Source organism: Arvicanthis niloticus, chromosome 17 (genome assembly GCF_011762505.2).
Source record: "Arvicanthis niloticus isolate mArvNil1 chromosome 17, mArvNil1.pat.X, whole genome shotgun sequence".
Classification (NCBI taxonomy): domain Eukaryota; kingdom Metazoa; phylum Chordata; class Mammalia; order Rodentia; family Muridae; genus Arvicanthis; species Arvicanthis niloticus.
The window spans coordinates 53,873,697-53,883,013 of NC_047674.1; positions in this window are offsets into that span (position 1 = coordinate 53,873,697).

Here is a 9,317-nt window from a genome sequence, read left to right on the forward strand (position 1 = left end):
GCTTAGCCATATCTCCAGTCCATCCATTTTCTTGTTTTTAACAACAGTGGTTTTCTCCCTTCTCCAAGGCCTTGGTTTTCCTGATACTTCTAGTGTTTACTGACAGAATTGTGAATGGCAGCCATGTAAAGACAGGTACGTCTAACCTTGTCTCATAATAGACTGATAAATAATAAATAACTAATAATAAACTGACCCTTTTACAGTTGGGTCAGTTAAATTCCAGAGAGGCTGAGTAATTTTCCTCAGAGCACACAGCTGGGCTGGGAGCCCAGTACCTGTCCTCATCTTTTACTGATGCTTACTGTAGGTGGATGTGCTGGACCCTCATTGGCTTGGACAGGAAGAACTAGAATGGCCTGAGCCCTAGGAGGGGGTGTGTCTGGAAGCAGAGGGCAGGCAGGGGTGTGGCCTTAGGCACAGGTGTCTTCTCAGCACTTACTCAGTTCATGGTCAGCAACACGTCTGAACAGGGCACTGACTGGTTTGGGGATTTCTGCCGGCGCCAGAAGCTGGCCACTGTAGCCACATCCTCAGACGCCACATTCCCCCAGATGAATGTCCAAGACCTAGTGGTGAGGGAAGGTCGATAGATGGACAGCAGGACAGCTTGACTCGTTTTCCCTGTCTCCCTCCAAGCCACCCTGGTGGTGCTCACCGCCCCCCTGTGTGTGTGTGTGTCAGTGTCTGTGTGTGTCTGTGTCCATGTGTGTGTGTTCGTGTCTGCCTGTGTGTGTGTGTGGCCTTTGTCTTCACCTCAGGAATGTGTAAGCAGGGCATCAAGTCCCTGCTAGGCTGCTTGGTGGGAAGTGGAGAGAATGCAAACAGTTAAGAGAAAGGGTCTAGACGATAGGCCTGAGGAAGGCCATCTGGGCTATGCCTCCACCTCCGGGTAGGACTGTCCTTGCCTGCTGCTGACCCACGACATAAGGTCATTGCCCTGGCCTGTTGTGGAGGAATTCTGCGCGTAAGTGTGGTTACTGCAGCTGACATTACTGTGGTTAGTGATGTGGGTCTCTGCTCTTGGGTTTCTGGCCAAGGAGGAAGGGCTCAGGAGTTGTGTGAGTCACAGCTGGCAGACTACAGTGGGGTGTGCTGGGGACAGTCTTGAGACACAGATGTGACCTCTGCCCTTGGGAGTTCTGGGCAGATGTAGACAATGAACAGAAAGCACTGTTTGAGGCTAGAGGCCTTCCCCTCCTCCAGGAAGACCTCCCTGGTTAACTGTGATGAAATTTCTCTGGGACTGATCTGCAGTTCTGGCAAGATGTGCTTCTTTATCTGTCCCATCCGGCCAGGTCTGAGCATGCTGTACCAGGGACATGGCACAATGCTATCTCTCCACTAGAGTCTTTTATTCATTCAGCAAGTGTGCCAGGTCCTCAGGGAAGACTGACATCAAGTAATTGCACAAATAAAAACCATTACAAACTGTAATGTGATGGGATGGAGAGCCTCAAGTGGGTTCTGGGAGACTCACCAGGAACTTGGATTACCTGGGGTTGGATCTGATGTTGAAGCTGGCCTCCTGCCTAGCTGGGCGCGCACAAACACACACATACACACACACACACACAAACAGACACACACACACACCATGCTCACACTCACACAACACACACGTACTCACACATACACACATACACACTCTCTCACACACTCACAGATGCTCACACACGTACACACACACACACTCACACATACATATAATCACACACACACATATACACACTCTCTCACACACTCACACACTCACACATGTACACACACACAACTGTCAGGAAAAGCTAAACATTTAAGTGACAACTGTGATACCATCTATTGGTCTGTTCAGAAGTTTCCTACTTGGCATGGACCATGTGTTGTATCTGGACGGTCAAGGCCCTGCCCTAGGCCTGGCATAAGGAGGTACCTGGGATTTGGGAGTCTCAGAATGGCACCAGGACTCTTCTGTCCACCCCCAAATTAATTTGAGGATGCTTGAGTTGAGGCCTGGAGTCTCCAGTGATGAATAGAGATGAGTCTGGGAGGAGTTGAGCTTAGATGAGGGCTTGGCATGATGCTGTTATTCAACTATAGGATAATGGGGAGGCTGGAGATACAGAGGGCAGGGCAGATGTTGGGTAGCAAGCAGCCCTCTGCTGCATCTGCTTGGGGCTCGCCTTCAGGCTGGCACTGTTTGGACTTGGATGGGCATACAGGTTAATGGTGAATTTTCTGTCCCACCCTTAGTCACATTATATGACCCTCTGAGGAGGAGTCTGGACTGATCCAGAGCTGAGAGCTTCCTCCCTATCAGCCCTTCCCCGGCACTGGCTCCCCATCACCAGGAGTAGAAGCATTGGAGTCCCAGATCACCTGAGTCTACTCAGCAGAGCCGATCTCCCTCTGCCTTGGGTCTCTGTCGGAAACTGAGGTCCCTACCTCCTGTGGCTGGACCCATTTCCAAGCTTCAGTGTCTTTCTCTCGTCCTGTTCATCAGGCTGGCTCTCGCTACCCTAGGAATAGGCAGGGTCTCAGTAGGGTGAGCTGCTCAGGGGGCATCTCCACTCTTGCCAGGAGCTCATCTCCCTCGTAGCCCCTCCCCTGCTGCCGACCGTTCTTCAGGGAGAAGGCTCACTGACAGGGTGGCATAATGCCCGCCAATGGGGGCTATGCCAAGCGTGATGCGATGTGTGCTGACCCCTCTCCACGCCTTGCTGGAGACCAGTGGCTGAGGCACTCGCAGGCTGGGGGAGCCTGGGCGGCTCTCCCATCATCTCCCTTGGGGAGGATATCACAGTGAATAGAGGGTTCCCTTGTGTTATGGATGGAGGGGCCAGTCCTAAAGACTCTCCAAGACCCCTTATGTCTGGTATTGTGCCCTCAGTTTATGGGATCTCTGAGCACTATTCGGGGTGTCATGTTAGTTGTAACTCCAGTGGATATAGAGGGGCCTTGGTGTGGCATGCCCCCACCCCCAGCATACAATAGACACTTTCCTGCTGTCTTCTGCCTAACTCTGTCTGTTGAGGTCTCAGGTTCCAGGAGAAAGTGTGAGGGGTTTTAGGGACAGAAGGAGAAACAGAGGCACTGTTAAGTACAGTACCAGTACAGTTTGAAGGGGTTCCTTTCTGTTTTCCTTCTGACAGGCCTGTCTGTGATGGATTGTGCCAGGCAAGAGGAAGTTTGGAGATCTTGGAATAGCCTATCTTTCTCAGATACAAATTCTTGAGATTATCATGCATTGAGGAGAGATGCGTGGGAAGGATCTTGGGCTCTGCCTGTTGAAAAGGTCCCCAGGGACGTTAACATCAGTGCCCAAGGATCACGTTGTATTAAGGACAGATATCAGATTCTGGAGGTGGGAAATCTCAGGTTCTGGTTCTGGCTTCTCTGTCTGCTCTCAAGATGACTCTGGACAGGCCTCGATGCCTCACCTTGTCATCTGTGGCAATGGGTCATCAATATTCCCCTTGAAGACCCGACTGGGCAGTCACACCTAAAGACCATCATCAGTCTGTGTGTGGTGTCACAGCCTGTAATACCCAAACTCAGGAGGCAGCATAAAAGAATCTTGAGCTTCAGGTCACCCTGGGATATATAATGAGGTTTGTTTGTATGATTTCAAACAAATAGACAGACGGAACACACACACACACGTATACACACACACACACGTATACACACACACACGTGTACACACACTTTTTTTTTTTTTTTTTGAGACAGAGTTTCTCTGTGTAGCCCTGGCTGTCCTGGAACTCACTCTGTAGACCAGGCTGGCCTCGAACTCAGAAATCCGCCTGCCATTGCTTCCCAAGTGCTGGGATTAAAGGCGTGCGCCACCACTGCCCGGCCGTACACACACATGTACACACACATGTACACACACACACACACACACACACACTGATCAGTATCTGGCCTGGCACACAAAAGATGCCAATAATAATGGCCACCCTTGGGATGCAGCTTGCTCGTTTGCTTCCACAGTGGATTGAAGCTCATGGTCCTCTCATGGTTGGAAGACCCTGATGAGGTGAGTGTGGTGATTCTGAGATAGGACATAAAAGTTGTGTCAGGAGATGCTCCAAGGAAGTTGCTGGTGCCAGTGACAGGAAGTACTGGAGCTCTCCCCATTCACCAACACAGGGACTCTGGCTTTAAAAATAATAACCTAAACCAGATGTATAACACCACGTGCCAGATACCATACTGAGGCCATTAATCAGTTCAACACTCAGAGGGAAACGCTGGTGGATGGGGGCTGTGAACTGTCATGTGGGTGGTGGGAATTGAACCTGGATCCTTTGGAAGAGCAGCCGGTGCTCTTAACCATCTCTCCAGCCCAGTCCCCAGGGTAAATCAGCCAGAGGTCCATGTTTGTAATCCCAGTACTTGGGATGTAGGACCAGTGATTCAGGATTACTAATGGCAGGTTTGAGACCAAGTCTGGGTGATTTGTGACCCTGTCTCAGAAAAGAAAAAGGCGGACCGGTTACCTTACTTTACAGATGGAGAAACTGAGGTACAGAGAAGCCGAGACATCTTCTTGGGGGTCACACAGCTAGGGGCTGGGCTTAAATCCGGGCAGTTTGGCACGTCATTGCCTCTAGCATGAGACTCCTGGAGAAGAAGGATGTGCTTTCCTCTGTGGGTGTTCTGGGACTGGCTGGCTGGGCTGGGTTTGGTGTTCTGGTGGGAGGAGGTAAGTCCCAAAGAGAACTCTCTTCGGCTAGCAGCTCCTGCCCAACCTTCCTGGGCTCCATTGCCTTCTGTGGTTGCCAGTTGCTTTCTACCCTGCACTCCCATCTTCCTTGGGGTTAAGTTTTACTTTCTCCAACTGTGAGCATCTGGACTCCCCCAGGAGTTGTCCCTGGGCTCTGTGTGCCCAGGCTGCCTCAGGCTTCAGATCAGAGAGACCCCTGGAGCTTCAGGCCCAGCTTGACTTCAAGGCCCAAAGCTCAAGGCCTCAGTACTTAGCTGTTCTAACCTCCATCCAGGGTGGTGGACACTGGGCACCTGCCCCCCTCAAGTGCTATTTATGACCTGGTAAATCACTCAGTCAACCCTCATCCTTAATGAGGGCCAGAGCCCGCCACTGTACCCCAATTAACTACAGCATCTGTTTCCTTTTAGCAGAAACAGCGTGGCTGGTGACGGAGAGCCCAGAGTAGGGTGTCGTGAGGTGGGCTCAGGGGGTGGTTTTCTTCTCTGGAAAATGACTTACCACCCACACTGACCTCTGTGGTGCTCAGAGTATAGCTCCTCTACCCTCACAAGGAACCAGCAGATCTCCTTAAACACACGATTCTATATGTCCTGTTCATTAGCTAGCGGCAGCAGCAGGCTAGATTGGGAGGTTTTAGGCGTGACTCAGAGGGATTCAGGATGCCCCATTGTGTGCCGGCTTCCTGGAGATTTGGGGGGGCTGATGTGAGTGTCAGCAAAGGTGTCCAAGTACGGGAAGGGGCAGGAGGTGAGGATGGGAAAAGGGCAGCCATCAGTTGGTGAGGTCACACTCAAGCGATCTCAGGGCTCTTGTGCTGATCCGTAGGCTTAGCGGGCACTTACCCACAGCCTTGCACTGATTGGTGAATGAGTCCTGTGGTCAGAGGAGGGAGGGCCTGAGAGGTGAGAGTTCTTCCTGGAAAAGGTAGAGGCTCAGGGAATAAAGGAAAGAAGCCCCCACCCTTGTGAAGGTTGAACCTTGTGGAAGTCAGCTCTTCCTCAGGGAGATACCCGAGGTCAGGATGCTGGTGATTGTGAGAGTTAGTATGGATTCTGGGGTGCTGGGTTGGGGAGGGGACTGTAAATTGGAGTGAGCCAGAGGAGCTGGGGAGATTGGACTCACTGGGAATGCAACGGGTGAAGGAACCTGCAAGGTGTTGTTAGTGTTGTGTAACTGTCTTAGGAGAACGCGGCTAGATGAATCCCAGTCTGCCTTAAGCAGAAAGCACCGCCATCCACTTAACTGTAAACAGCAACTACGCATACTGTTACCATCCACTTCTGTACATGTGGCAGAGATCACTAGCTGACATTCTCTCCTCAGTCTAGAAGCATGGTTCTCAACCTGTGAGTCACGACCCTTGGGGGGGGTGTTCAATGACTCTTTCACATGGGTCACATAGCCGAGGAAATCCTGTACATCAGATATTTACATTATGATTCATAAGAGTTGCAAAATTACAGTTATGAAGTAGCAACAAAAATAATGTTATGGTTGGGGTCACCATGACATGAGGAACTGTGTTAAAAGGTCACAGCGTTAGAGACGTTGAGAAACACTGGTCTAGAAGGAGACGGTCACTTCTCATTTTTGGGTTCAGGCTGTCACTATGAGATGATTAGAACCGATAGACTGGATTCAGACGTATTTAGGGTCTCAGGAGACTCCTGGGGGGAACTCATTTGAGGGGAGGCGTCTAAGTAGTACTAGCAGAGGAACCAGGTTGGCTTCATGATCAGAAAGCAGAGCCGACGTAAAACCAGCCTAGTTTTTATCACTGGATTTTCTGTGGTTTAACTTTTTGGGAGATATAAGGGTAAGGGGCATACATTCCTCCAAGCAGGAGAAAGTGCTGGGGGTAAAACGTGTTTCACAATATCATGTGGCAGAGAATGGGATACCACGTAGCTGGCTCGGTGCGGGGATTACCAAGATCTTGAACTTGAAGTGGCCGTCAAATGTGAAGGTCTCCAGGCAGACTGGAGGCTGAGCTTCTAGGCACAGCTCTCAAAGTGGCCCAACACGGCTGGGCCATCAGGTAAGCCTTCTTCAGAGATCACGAGGTTGCAGTGCCATCAACAATCTGTGCGCTCTTTTGGGGGGCCCACATGAGAGGACAGATGCTGGGCCTCTGTTCTCATTCCTCCGCCCTCCCAAAACATTGATAAAATCTACACACACCCCCAACGGCCCCGCCCATACTCATGCACCTACTCACATACTCACTTATCTCCCCACTCACACACATTCATGCCCCCATTCACACACATTCATAGCCTGCCCCCCTCACCCCCATCTTTCCCCAGAAAGCAGCAGGAACTCTGCTTTCTAGTCTCCTGTGAGCTGTGAGTGCCATCTGATTGGTTGAGCTGGGGTTACTTGTGAATTAAAGCTGGGAGAAGCCTAAATGCCTAAGTTTGAGCTGCTGAAGTCAATGAGACAAGACAAAGTTGATCACCTGACCAGAGGGGCGGGACTAAATTTAAAACCAATCAACAGCCTGTGTTTCTACTCCTTATGTATCTGTATATATTCCATTTCTTATAAATACCTATATATATATTCCTATCTCTCATCTATCTATCTATCTATCTATCTATCTATCTATCTATCTATCTATCTATCTATCTATCTATCTGTATATACCTCTATATTTTCCCTATATCTGCTAGCTGGAGATGAGATGAAAGGTGGTTTTGTTTTTCTGTTTGTTTTGTTTTGAGACAAGATTTCTCTATGCAGCAATGGCTGTCATGCAATACTCTGTGTAAATCAGGCCTTGAACTCACAGAGATTCTCCTGCCTCTGTCTCCCAAGTGCTGGGACTAAAGACGTATGCCACCATGCCGGTCATAGAGGAGTTTTTTAGGATGTTAGTCGGCCACCTTTAGATCTCTCAGTGTCTCTCAGAATAAAGTACAACTTCATTCAACACTCGCTGCCACTTGTGACAGGGACATGTCCTTCCGTTTTCAGGCTACAGCTTTTGTTTTTCCTCTGCCTGCCACCCAGGAAGGCCCCTGGCTGGGGTGGAGTGGGGATGGATTGTGAGAACGGCCTATGTTGCTGGCCACCACATACGGCTCCTTAAGCGTTCCCAAGATGCCAGGCACGGGCAAGATGAGCTCAGAGGAGTAGAAGGGCACAGGAGGCAGCTTTCCTTTCACTTTACCCCCTGCTACTGCACTCACTGGCATCTCCGGGATGCCAGCCTATCGGTGTGCTTGGTTCTCAGTGACTTTGGCGCCAGGGAACGGCGCAGGGTGGGAACTCTCCTGGCCCTGTTTAGGCACAGCTAGTGGAGCTTTGCAGGGGATGGGACCAGTACAAGTTGCTTCTTAGAGTCTGAATTGTTTGATTTAAGTGCTGGTTCTACTCATCTTTGGAAAACTGTCAAAGCATCCCCCGGTGCTGGGCTGGGTGTTGGTAGTGTCAGGAGGAATGAAGCAGAGGTATTTACCAGCTCCCTGCCTAAAGGGAGGTGAGGAAACCAAATCCAGGTATGCAGTACACACCTTTAACCCTTAGCACTGGGGTAGAGGGTTGCAGAGAAGTGAATCACTAGAGGCTTCCTAAGCAGCTATTCTAACCTCAACAGTGAGCTCTGGGTTCAATGAGAGACCCTGTCTCAAAACATGGTCGGAGCAATAGGGGAAGACCCCAGTGTTGCTCTCTCACCTCCACGCATGCATGCATGAGGCAGCCCACCTGAACACACATGCGCACACACGTATATGACATATACACCGAGAGAAGGAATGAAGAAGGCACATAAAGAGCCAGCTATAGGGCCAAGGGTGAATTTTGGGGCTTGCAGATGCTGAGAGGAGAGCTGGTAAGAGACAAAAGTGATCCTGACAGAGTACCAGACTCTCGGGCAGCCAGGCAGGAGGGGGAAAGAAGACAGTATTTGGGAAACCAAAGAAGAGATTTGGTTAGATCCAGAGTCAGTCTCCTCCAAAGGCCAGGCTGGGGTGGTCCTGTGTCCAGCTCTGGGTCTAGTCAGTTCTGCAGCTTGCTCGCTTTTGCAGGTGAGTGGATGAGGTTGGCTGCTATGTTTGTATAGACTCCTAGAAATGACTAGGAGAGGCTTGGGGGGTGCCACGGGGCTGCTGTCCAGGCAAAGAGACTATAGGGAAGCCACCATCTCCAAACTGGTAGCAGCAGAAGAAACTAGCCTATGTGTGTAGAACGGTCCTAGCCTCTTACCCCGGGGCCCCCAGGCAACAGGGCGGAGTGGCCAGGGGCAGCTGCTGCCCCTCAGATTCCCTATTCCCCGCTGTCGGCCTGTGTCCTGCTTTCTTCCCTAAGGCAGAACAGCCAGCTCCTCCCTGTGTCTTGCTCCAGCCGATGCCTAATGCCAGTCCTCCTCAGCTTGGGCGGTGGGGGGACCCGGGTGGGGTCATGACAGGACACCACTGCCCGAGGGTGAGAATAGAGGAGGCCCAGCTGTCAGCTGGAACCCATCAGAGGCCAAACCAAGCCCTGGCAGCTGGTAGGAAGGGGAGGGCAGGCGAATAAGAAAGGTGCCCCTTGAGAGCTCTGCTTCTTCAGCATGGCTTAACCCTTCCTGCACCAACCCAAGGCACGGCCCGACAGTTTT